At 39.0% G+C, this 12,542-nt stretch overlaps 1 non-coding gene across 1 annotated transcript; it reads right to left on the bottom strand.

Moving 5' to 3' along the window:
- Positions 1–1,326: 1,326 nt before the first annotated feature.
- Positions 1,327–1,398, bottom strand: TRNAW-CCA (transfer RNA tryptophan (anticodon CCA)). The gene has a single exon. It is a non-coding gene; the product is annotated as a tRNA-Trp (tRNA).
- Between the last annotated feature and the right edge of the window lie 11,144 nt (positions 1,399–12,542).

Consider the following 12,542-nt stretch of genomic DNA (forward strand, 5'->3'; position numbering starts at 1 on the left):
TATTGTTTAATCTAAAGTTTAATATTGTTTTTGTTTACTGGTTTTTAAAACAATTTTCAGTGTTTTTATCTGGCTCCATCTGGAAGACAAGGCGAGTAGCGGAACAAAACGCACGCTGCAGTGGAAGCCTAACATGGGGATCTATTGGTATTAAGTCTCTGTACATCTAGCCTATAGATCTAGCCTATAGATGTTGCCATGTGTAATACCCACAGAAATGCTCAACCATGTGAATTTAATATACTGTATATCCAACACTGCTAAACAGTACACTGTAAAAATGCACATAGACTATTAAGGACCAACAAGGTTTACATTTCACTTCAGTGGGCAACACTGCATTTGTTGATTTTTTTTTTTTTTTGGTCTTTTCTACTCAGTATTGCTTTAAAATTATTTAAGATACATGAAAGCAGAGATGGCACCTCCAGAACGGGGTGTCAGACTAAGGTGCTGCTGATCTGCCTTAGGAAACTTAGCTGGCCCAGAATTATTGCCAGCAGCGTGTCACAGATTCAGAGCCCCCGTGGCCTCCCACCATGGTCTGGGATCAATCCCCAGCAGTTTTCTTTCTGGTTGATTATTGTGGAAGGGACAACAGAAGGATTTATTGGGGTGAGGTTGGGATCCCCAGCCTCCCCTTACATGGACTAAGCTGGGAAGCCTTTCAAAGTGAAACCACTCAGGGTCTTGGGAGTTGGGCAGCATATAAATTTAATTAATAAATATAATTAATAATGTGGCAGATATGCTGTTAACTAATGGTCTTACCACTTGTCATTCTGTCACCTTTGTTTTACTATTAAAAGAAGTTTTCTTCAGAACAACCGTAACCACAATATTTCTAAAGTTAAAGCGCTTTTCATACTGCTCAAGATAATCCACCCACACTACCATAGTTTTTTCAAGGTACTTCTAAACGGCCTTCAACAGAAAACGTGTATGCATGTCTCTCTCTCTCTTTCCCGCTCCGCTTTTTAAGATTCAGCCTCCTCTTTTGTCATCTTGAAGAGTGGCAACTTGTACCTTCTTCGTTTATTTTTCCTTCCAGGATTTCCCGTTTGATCTTCTATTTTCCATGATTTCAGCTACACTCATCGTGTTTTACCGAGACAATGAGCCGCCTCCCGCGGCCCCAACACCTTTATTACGTATTTCTTGACTTCAGTCCTTCCCACGTGTTAGCTTTCCTCCCCTTGTTACAATCCACAAACAGCCCGTGGTCTTGCTGTGCTTTAAAGAGAAACTACGAGCGCGGGGAAGATTTTTAAACCATCTCTGCCTATATTTCAGTAAAATAAATCCCTCTTTCGGAAAGGGACACCATGACCCCGACGTGATTCGAACACGCAGCCTTCTGATCTGGAGTCAGACGCGCTACCGTTGCGCCACGAGGTCTTGCGGCTCAAGCTGCAAGCAAACATCCAAGAGACTGCTAATCTCGTTCCGTTTCGGATTTTCCCCCCCTTCTCTTCACGCATGCGCCTGAGCTCTCTCGCATTTAAACATCGGCTTAAGATGTTTTGTTTTCCCTTTATTTCTACCACTGAATTCTCTATGTGAAACGGTAAACCACAATATCACTTCGCTTCATCCTTTCTGAGGATACAAGGGGCAATTCCTGCACACGCTCCCCCGGGACGCTAAACCCCCGTTTGGACAGACGCCAGCGAGTCAACGGGCAGACCGCGCCTCCCGCGAAAAAAAGCCCACGCGAGCGCAGGACGTGTGAGGTAAGAGAAGAGGTGGCGGGCGCTACCATTTGCCGCTCCCCAGTGGGGAGTCGTCATTTTTGTTGTTCAGGATCCCTAAAAGTTTAGGGGGCGTGCAGTGCTGTGTTTTTCTTAAAGCGCACACTTATAAAAGGCGGCTTTAAACGACGGTTGCACTCCTTCAGGATATCGTAGCTTTCTTGATCTATCGCAGCAAGGCAGGCGTCCTCCCCTCCAAATTCTTCTGGCGTACGCTCGACTACCAGGTTTGTTAATGCAGTAGTGCTTGTGGGTAACAGCGTATTTCTGAGGCTTGAAATATTATCCTTATTTACCAAATTACGGCATGCTTTTGATAAAGAAGACTCCACTTCCCGGTGGTAAATCTGTGGCTCTGCAGATTGTTGGATTTCAGCTTGCATCCAGCAGAGTATGGAGTAATGGAAATTGGAAGCTATGTGGAGATTGATTGATTGATTATGTGCTATCAAGTCATTGTCGTAGCCACATAGATACCGAACATTTTCTCCATGATGATTTGTCCCTAACCTGATCTTCCAGGTCTTCCAATGATTCATTCATTGCTACTGTAACTGAATTCATCCACCTTGCTGCTGGTCATCCTCTCTTCTCTTTCCTTCCACCTTTCCCAGCATTAGAGCCTTTTCCAGGGAGAGAGAGAGCTTCGCATAATGTGTCCCAAAGTAGAATAATTTGAGCTTGATCATTTGTGCCTCAAGTGAGAACTCTGAGTTGATTGGTTTGGTGATCCATCAGCTTGTTTTCTTGGCAGTCCCTGATATTCTCAGGAGTATTCTCCAACACCAAAACTCAAAAGTGTCAATATCTTCCTATCCGGTTTCTTCAAAGTCCAAGTTTTGCTTCCATAGAGTGTCACAGGGAGTACCATGGCTTGCACAGTTCTGATCTTTGTAGGTATAGACACATCATGACATCTGAATATCTTTTCCAAGGCCCTCATGGCTGCTCTGCCAAGTGTTAGGATAATGGAATGTGGGAATGACCTTGGGAGACAGGATGGAGAACCGCAGCCTGGACAAGCAGCTTGCAAAAGATATCTCAGCCCTCAGTGGCGGGGGTGGGTGGGGGTGGCGGGGGGGGAGGAAAACATTTCAGAAGGGACCCTCCCTAGTTTTCTGGAGAGTAAATGGAAAGAATGGAAGAAATACTTTCATCTTGTAATATTCTATTAATGTAACCTAACAATAAAGATGGAGCTAGTACTCCTGGTTGTGCTTCTTGTCTGGACTACCTCTCAGGTCTAACAGCTAGTCTGTGGTATATTTTTTGACTGCTCATTCTTTTACTATTGATGGTTGATCCTAAAAGGCAGAAGCTATCCACCACTTCAGTATCTTCATTCATATGTGTGAAGACCATGGTGGAAGATGCCTTTATTGTTTTTCTGTATGGAGGGAAAGTAATAAGATTTAATGTGTAAACTACAGAGTTGTTACTTTGTTAAGTAGGCCTGGGAAGGTGTTTGGCAGAATCCTAATTGAAAGGGTTCAGGAGGTGACAGTGAACAAAGTTTGGGATATTCAGTGGGGTTTTATGCCAGGCAAGGTATGGTCAGACCAGATTTTTGCTCTTCATCAAAAAAGGAGTTAACATTTACATTGCTTACCACAAAAGGAAATAGTGTGGTGGATATGTATGTACTGTATATACTGGAGCATAACATGCAATCATCTCCAACATATGAATTCTTATTAATTCGTATTTTCTGATACACATTTTAGTTCATAATTAAGCTATACCTTCATTTCCAAGCATATCTAACTCTATCTCTATCTAGATATCAGCTCCATTCCACAAGATCAGACCACTTTTATTTAGATTTAAGCTTTTCTTTTTTCTTAGTTTCTCAGACACTCCATCCATCCATCCATCTCTCTATCTACAGTATCTATCTTTATTTCATTAATTCATACTTAACCATTTACTCCTCTTACATTCTGTGTTGAAATCTTCTGTCTCCCAGTGTCATCAACAGAAGAGCCTATGAATGTTGATCACCATTCATCATGGCTTTAGTCAACAAAGCTTTTTATTACCTTAAGAAAGGGGAGGTTAGGTTAACAGCCTCAGTTATAACTATGCCACATGCACCATTCCCAGCTAATGGTAAGGATATAATAGTTGTCAGCTTTGAAATATTTGAGGCAGTATGCCACAAGCATGCCAAAGCCTGGGTTTGTTCTGAGCACGCTCATGCTATTCTATGCATGTTAGAATTTTTAATCTGAAGATTTCATTGCAAGTCTGTGCTGTTGTCCACATCCCACCAACTAGGAGGTATATGCAGAGTATTAATACACTCAGGATACTTCTCCATATTAAACACATCATTTTAATGTAAGGAAGGTCTAAGCTCAATGCAAAAAATTCTACAGAATAATGACAATGCTACATGAGCCTACTGTGGTTTATTACAGTTCAGTAAATACTAGGTGCTTCCTTCCAATTTCATAATCTCCATTAATCAAGAGCATATTGAAGAGAGAGGAAGGAAGATGACAACCTCCACATAAATCTGCTAATTTGGACTCCTTCCTTTCCGTTCCACTGGATTGTTACCCTCAATGGTCTTGTTAGAAGAATACTGGTTTTTTGTTTGGTTGTTTGTTTTGATATGATGTGTCCTTAGGGAGGATTGTCATTCTGAAAGGTGAAATTTAAACGTAATAAGACAAAAGGATACAGGCTTCTTCAATCTGCTGCTTCCAGAGATTTTGGATTAACTCCTAAACCAGCATAGGGGGCACTAGGAGAAGAATGATGCAATGAAATAAAGACAGGGATGTAAAAGAGTCACCCTCTTACCAAATTGCTACTCCGAAAATACAACAGCCAGCCGTATAAGTAGAGCTTGGAACCTGAGCCAATGGACATTTAATCGGGCTTCAAATAAAATCTGCTGATTTCAGTGGAGGTTGCAATGAAGTAATAAAGAGTCTTCTGTCATCTTAAAAATGAACACTTCTTCCAGTGGAAGTTTCTATGAACTAAAGTTTACTTTATCAGATATGGGCAACTATATTATATTGTAGCCACAGAAATCTTATCCATATACAGTTGTGTGAAAAAGAAAGTACACCCTCTTTGAGTTCTATGGTTTTACATATCAGAACATAATAAAAATTATCTGGTCCTTAGCAGTTCTCAAAAGTAGGTAAATACAACCTCAGATGAACAACAACACATGACATATTACACCATCTCATCATTTATTTTATGAAAAGAAAACCAAAATGGAGAAGCCGTGTGTGAAAAACTAAGTACACCTTATGATTCAATAGCTTGTAGAACTACCTTTAGCAGCAACAACTTGAAGTAATCATTTTCTGTATGACTTTATCAGTCTCTCACATCATTGTGGAGGAATTTTGGCCCACTCTTCTTTACAACATTGCTTCAGTTCATTGAGGTTTGCGGGCATTTGTTTATGCACAGCTCTCTTGAGGTCCCGCCACAGCATTTTAATCAGGTTGAGGTCTGGACTGGGCCATTGCAACACCTTGATTCTTTTCTTTTTCAGCCATTCTGTTGTAGATTTGCTCGTGTGCTTGGGATCATTGTCCTGTTGCATGACCCAATGTCAGCCAAGCTTTAGCTGTCAGACAGATGGCCTCAGATTTGACTCTAGAATACTTTGGTATACAGAAGAGTTCATGGTCAACTCAATGACTGCAAGGTGCCCAGGTCCTGTGGCTGCAAAACAAGCCCAAATCATCACCCCTGCACCACCATGCTTGACGGTTGGTATGAGATGTTTGTGCTGATATGTCATGTTTGGTTTTTGCCGAACGTGGCACTGTGCATTATGGCCAAACATCTCCACTTTGGTCTCATCTGTCCAAAGGACAGTGTTCCAGAAGTCTTGTGATTTGTTCAGATGCAACTTTGCAAACCTAAGCCATGCTGCCATGTTCTTTTTAGAGAGAAGAGGCTTTCTCCTGGCAACCCTTCCAAACTAACCATACTTGTTCAGTGTTTTTCTAATTGTACTGTCATGAACTTTAACATTTAACATGCTGAGGCCTGTAGAATCTGAGATGTAACTCTTGGATTTTTGCAATTTCTCTGAGCATTGCGTGGTCTGACCTTGGGGTGAATTTGCTGGGACATCCACTCCTGGGAAGATTGGTAACCATCTTGAATGTTTTCCACTTGTGAATAATCTTCCTCACTGTAGAATGATAGACTTTAAATTGTTTGGAAATGGCCCTATAACCCTTCCCAGATTGATGGGCAGCAACAATTGCTTGTCTAAGATCATTGCTGATGTCTTTACTCCTTGGCATTGTGTTAACACACACCACAATGCTTGAGACCAGTAAACTCCTAAAACTTCAGCTTTTATAGAGGTAGTCACACTTGCTGATGTTCAGTTGATCAAGGGCATTTGATTAGCAGCACCTGGTTGCTATTAGCCTCTTCATACCTATGGAAGCAGTAAGGGTATACTTAGTTTTTCACACATGGCTTCTCCTTTTTTGGCTTTCTTTTTGTAAAATAAATGATGACATGGTGTAATGTGTCATGTGTTGTTGTTCATCTGAGGTTATATTTGGTAACTGCTAAGGATCAGATGATTTTTATTATGTCCTGATACGTAAAACCATAGAACTCAAAAAGGGTACACTTTCTTTTTCACATGACTGTATATTGGTAGAAACTGTGCAGTGTTATATGACATATACCTTAACCCATTGAAAGGATTGTGCCTCTCTGAGCAAAATGTATAGCAATGTCAGCTCCAGTGTGGGTGGGTGAGTGTGTTTGAGAGGCACTGAGGAAGGCATTCTGCTACAATTCCTTCTCTTCTTCATTGTTATCACCAGTCCCCAACCTCAGAAGGAGAATCCAATCTGTACTACAGTCCCTGAAGCATTGTCGCAAGAACAATAGGATTACAGTTTAAGGGTATTAACCAGTCCTGGGTATTTGCCAAATGAAATTTCTGCTATATTTCTTTCTCAACGAAGCTCACAACTTCTTAATTTAATTTCAGAGAAACTTGAAATCCTGCCACGTTGTTGGTCATCTCTAACATGGATCAAGAAATGCCATACAGGTAGTCCTAGACTTATGACCACAATTGGGACCAGAATTTCCATTGCTAAGCAATGCGGTCGTAAAGCGAGATGTCACGTGACTGCATTGCTTATGATCACATTCCCAGCAATTCCCCTTATTGTTGTTAAGCGAATACTTAACACCGGTTGTTAGCCGGGGACCCACCCCAATCCAAGCCATTCTGGGCTTGGTCCCTCCCAAGGCGGCAGGGGTCTCAGAGAGGAGGGTGGCGAGGGCAACTGCAGCTGGGACTGAGCTGCAGTGGCTGCAGCTTCCCGGGGCATGGCAAGCAAGGCAGGGTGCAGGGCGGCCAGAAGGGCAGAGATGGGGGGAGATAGACGGGTGGGGGTGTTGAAGCACCCTTGCAGTCGTAAGTGTGGGCGGGCTGCCAAGCACCCAAATTTTGATCACATGACCATAGGGGCGCTGCAACAGCCATAACTTTAAGGACTGATTGTAAGTCACTTTTTTCAGTGCCATCGTAATTTTTTTTTCCCCAGCTGCTGATTTCTGTGCAAAGAAGAAAGGAAAAGCCCTGCAGATGGCACTGTCTGGTCCTTTTTTCCCTGCCTGATCTGTCCTCAAACCATGTTGTTCCAAGCAGTGGAGAATGCAGAAAGAGACTAGATAATCATGTCTTTCACATGTCTGCATTAATCCTGACAAAATAGTTATTTTTAAATTGAGGGCAGTTTACTGATCCCAAAGTAAACAGAGCTAATTTTGCCTATTAAAAGAGTAGGTGAATTACAATATATATGAAGGCAATGTCACACACATACACAAAAGACAATGATTAAATATTCAAGTCATGAGGTTTGCATAGCCAGAGTTTTAAGATGGAAAGTGGGAGTGAACTTCACATATTCAGATTAGGCTCTACCTGGTGCTGTGCTTCTATTAGATTGTATCCAGGATTGCTCCTGACATTGCTGAGAAAAAAATATATATAAATGGTTAATCCTCTTTTTTTTTTCAAATTAAAAAAATGTTTTGAGATTTTGGAAGGGAAAGGTGTATGAAAATTCATGATGTTTTTAACTTTAGAAGTTAAACCTTTAGAAGTTTGCCAAAGAGGGCTTGCTCCTTCACAAACTGACTTCTTGGTTGTGGCCATGAATAAAATATACACTAAAAGACAATTTGGTAAGAATATTTCCTGCCATTCTCAGTACTTTTCCAAGGTAAGTTTTCTATCACTCTAGTCTACCTTTGCCTTTGTGGGGATGGGGGTGGGGACCCCTCCAAAAGAAACACTAGACTGCAATCAAATATTTTACTTTAATTTCTAACCATGCTTGAATGGCTTTTATAGCCCAGATATTTTCTTAGATATTAAGATCATATTAGAGGGTAGAGCTTTTCTTTGCAACATGTTGGCTTCCCATTTAATTTCTTTTTAAATTAGAAGATGTTTTCAAAAAGAAGTCAAGTGGGGCAGAAACTGTTAGGCATCAATGGAAAGGTGCTTGAGCCTACAAGTGCTTGTCTGCAGTTTGTTGTAGACCCTAGGTAATATCCCTAAAATCATTACTTTCTCACAGTGAATTTCATATTCAAGTCTGCCTTTAATCATTGCCATTATTTATTAAAGTTTATTGCCAGTTTATTTCTCTCTGCATTATAAAAAGATTTTATGTCATTCTGGCAAATACTAGGACCACCAGCTTTCTGAGAGAATCTCAAACCTCTCAGATACATGCTGACAGGTTTGGTTGTTAATTATAAAGCTTTTAGAATAATTCTGAAAGACCATTCTCCTATATGGGCCTATTAGACCATTAAGATTATTAAGGGAGAAATTTAAAAAATCAACGCACGATAGTGAACCACAGGCTTTTTCCATCTTTCTCTTTACCATGCATGAATCTCTAGTGCTCTGTTTCCAGTATTTGTTAAAAATGTATCTCTTTCCCCAGATTTTTTTCCCTGCATAAAGGGTGGATGTCTTTTTAATTGGTATTGTTTAATTTAAAAGCTTTATTATTACTTTGTTCTATTTTATTTTATACAGTATTGTTATTTTGTAGGAATTATTTTAGTGATGAGTAGTTTAAGAAATAGCAAATTAGCACAAATAGTGAAGTACTTTAATAAGAAAGTAATATCCTCCCTATAACCAGTCCAAGTTGGCTGCAGTGATCTAGACTAGTGTTTCTCAGCCTCAGCAACTTGAAGAGATTTGGACTTCAACTCCCAGAATTCCCCAACCAGCACCTCTTAAAGTTGCTGAAGTTGAGAAACATTGATCTAGATTGCTGTGGTTTTAGAATACCTCAGAGAGAGTTCTACATAATAAATTAAATCCATATATTCATTTATATAAGGACATATATACATAGACACATACAGTTTGATGGCTAAGGGGAGACATGGATTAAATACTCAAGTCATGAAGTTTGCATGATCATCTCCAAGAATGGGAATAATCTGTATGCTAGTTGTAACTGTGCAAAAGCACTTCTGGCTATCTGTGTTATCTGAGCATCTATATTTAGAACTAAGACCAGGAGCTTACTCAAACTGTAAATAAAAATAATCTATTACTATTACTATTACATAGACAGCAAACTTGTCTATGTAGCTATTTATCATGAATAGCATTCTTTGATTTTTCGGTCATCTCTGCTGTTAGTGTGCAAACAGGCCCAAAATCTCATTTGAAAACACAACCATGATCTTATTACTGCTGTATTGTTTTCATTAAACAGAATAATATTAAGGAAGGTGGACAACTGAGTTTTCCCACAGTGACCTAATTTGCCTTTCCTTTTAATTGTCCTTCTGCATTCTATTTCTGATTGTACTCAGCAAGTGCTATCTTTGTGCTCCCATCACTTCTTTATGCCGTTGTTCAAGTTTAGGAGCATAGCCGATATTTCAGCTCATCAGTTTCAGCAATAAACAAAGCGACAGCACCAAGGAGGCAGATGTAATTTGTAGACTGAGAAGAGATGTAATAATAAAGTTTGTTTATTACAGCAATTATCATACTGGTCTCCTAAGCATGCTTTCCCAGTTAGAGCAAGAAAGTGTTCATTTCAAGAGCATAGATTTTTAGAACATACAGAGGAAAATACTGAAGTCAAGCAAATTAGCTGGTTCCAAAGCAAGCACCAGGCAGATAAAGGAATTAATCAGCGAGGAGACCAATCAATAGGCAAGCATTTCAGTGAAAGATGCAAACATGATAAGCATCTATAATTTATAATGCAACCTTGTAAGACACCTTGTTACAGCAAAAATCCTTGGGCTCCATGTCCTTACAACTTTATAACCCCAAAATATCCACCAGCTGGCTGTAAGAGTTTTACTAATCTGATTGTAAGATGGCCTGCTGCACCCATGTTAGGAAATGCTAGGATGTATAGAATGTATTCAGCAAGAGAATATCAATATAACAATAATTGGAGTTTCTTGGATTTATCTCAGCTAAGTTTTCTGTCACGTGCAGTGATTTATTTGGCAAAGTAATTTTAATACCCACCAAAACAGAGATGGATCTCACTTTGTACATGCATAGTCTTAGGAAGCTCACACATAATTGTATTGTCGAAGGCTTTCACGGCCTGTCTGTGCTCCTGCACTCTGAAGATGCCGGTCACGGGTGCTGGCGAAACGTTAGGAAACAAAACTTCAAGAACACGGCCACACAGCCCGGAAGACCCACACCAGCCATCACACATAATTCATGAAGTATAGTGTGTTTAGCACATTTTTTCCAGTTTCTATAAAACTCCAGTGATTTTAAGGGCATATTGCACTTTGGACCTTTGTGGAACTCTTCAAATACTATATATTATGCAATGCAGAACTAGTTAATTTGTGGAAGTGTCATTGGAGTCACCCAAACCTTTTGACAAATCTTGGAAGTGGGCGTTGCATAAATAGAAGTAGCATTTATGAAGAGATTCAAACTTCTGGATCCTCAGTGGAGTGAATTCAAATAATCAAGTGTTCCAGACATGCAGTCCCCACATTATAGGATTGTAATAACTATCACTTATATTATCACTTTTTACAATGACTTTACCCTGAGGCTCTATTGTATAGGTTTCTAATAAACATTTGTTACATCTATTGCAAAATGTATCAAAATCTACAATTATAAGAATCTTGAAAAATGTTTGGGAAAGAATCCTGCATTACAGTTATATTTCTCTCTGTTTATGAAATGCACTTGATTATTACCCATATACATTTGTGAATGTATCTTACTTTATAAAAGGAGAGAAAATCAGAATTCCATAAAATATACATGCAATTGTTAGCTGGTTTTCTTTATTGTTACAGTTGTATTCACAATGGCATTCATTTATCATAACACTTTATCCTTTTTTGTAAAGCTGCTTTTTGAAGAAAGTATAAATATTGTATATTAAGAAAACATGGCCACCACTATTACACTTGAAAACATATTCCAAAACTACAAATGGTCTATACTAAAAATTCTCATACTATTATTTCTCTGAAAGGATATTTAATAGCACATGAATAATCTATATAGGATGTTCTATCATCCATTCATACATAATCTTGTCTTCTTAGAAATATAATATACAATTTATATGCATGGTTTAAAACTAAATTGACCTGATAATCCATTGTAGAAAAAGTGATTTACTGATATCATGCAAATATGTAAAAAAAATTGCTGGTTTCTATGGCTAATGAGACTAGAAGATTCCTGAGGAACTTTCCCATTTCTAAATCCATGATGGAATCTAGAAAATGAAAAGGAAGAAGAAAAAAAATGGAACTTTTATCAGGGGCGTATTGGTATCTCCCAGCCTTCTGATTCAAGTGAGACTGTTGGATTGTTTTTTATTGAAAAGAGCTAGAAATTCAGATTAGATTGAGCAAGATGGGATGTCAGGAATGTTCTGAATAATGAATGTATTTGCCAACTGTTTTCATGTGCCATTGCATCTGAGATTTTTCTTATGAAACCAAATCTGGAGTTTAGGAGATATTTAAAACATCTGCCATGAGCAAAACTGCAATAAAACGCTTTTTTGTTTTCAATACAGGTTCAGGATTTGTAAGATCTTGACATCTATCGGATGAGGCTGTGTCAAAACTCCTTATTCCCTGATGTAGAAATGTGCCCTGGCATAAGCCAATTGCTCATTTCTTGATGTTACTATAGTTTGGTCCCAGTGGTTCCAAAACGTGTAAAAAAAAAAAAAAGCTTAGCAGGACTGAGTAGGTGAAAATAAAAGGCAGTTACTATTGATTGATCGAGGCAGCTGATATATTAATACAGAGCTTTTAGCCAATCCATATTGATTATGACAGAAAACAAAGGTTCCTAAACAGATTTTTCCAGCTGAATTGCTAGCAAAAATACCAAAGTCTGTGTCAAATTGCTCTGATCTGCCTTCCTTCTTTTCTCTTCCTCATGCCCTGCATGTGTTTATTTTGCCCTGTTTTTGCCATCTATCTACAGTATCTCTATAGAGATAGATACTCTTCATTATCTTTCCTAATATCTAGGATATTGTTTTACATCAAGGAAATACCCACTGTGAAATGTTCCAAGTATTCTAACACATATTGGGTAGGTCAATTTGTAAATGTAGTCAATTAATCCGAAAGCCCCCTGAAAATGTTCACATATGGCATGTTTGTATCTCGTCTACAACAGAGTGAATAGCAACACATATGTGCTGCAAAGACACAACTTTAAATGGGGCAATAATTGTCATCCTGAAAAGTTATTCTTAA

This window comes from Python bivittatus, unplaced genomic scaffold (genome assembly GCF_059951505.1).
Source record: "Python bivittatus isolate LINGU-HERP-01145 unplaced genomic scaffold, Pbiv_v1 ctg000700_np1212, whole genome shotgun sequence".
NCBI lineage: Eukaryota > Metazoa > Chordata > Lepidosauria > Squamata > Pythonidae > Python > Python bivittatus.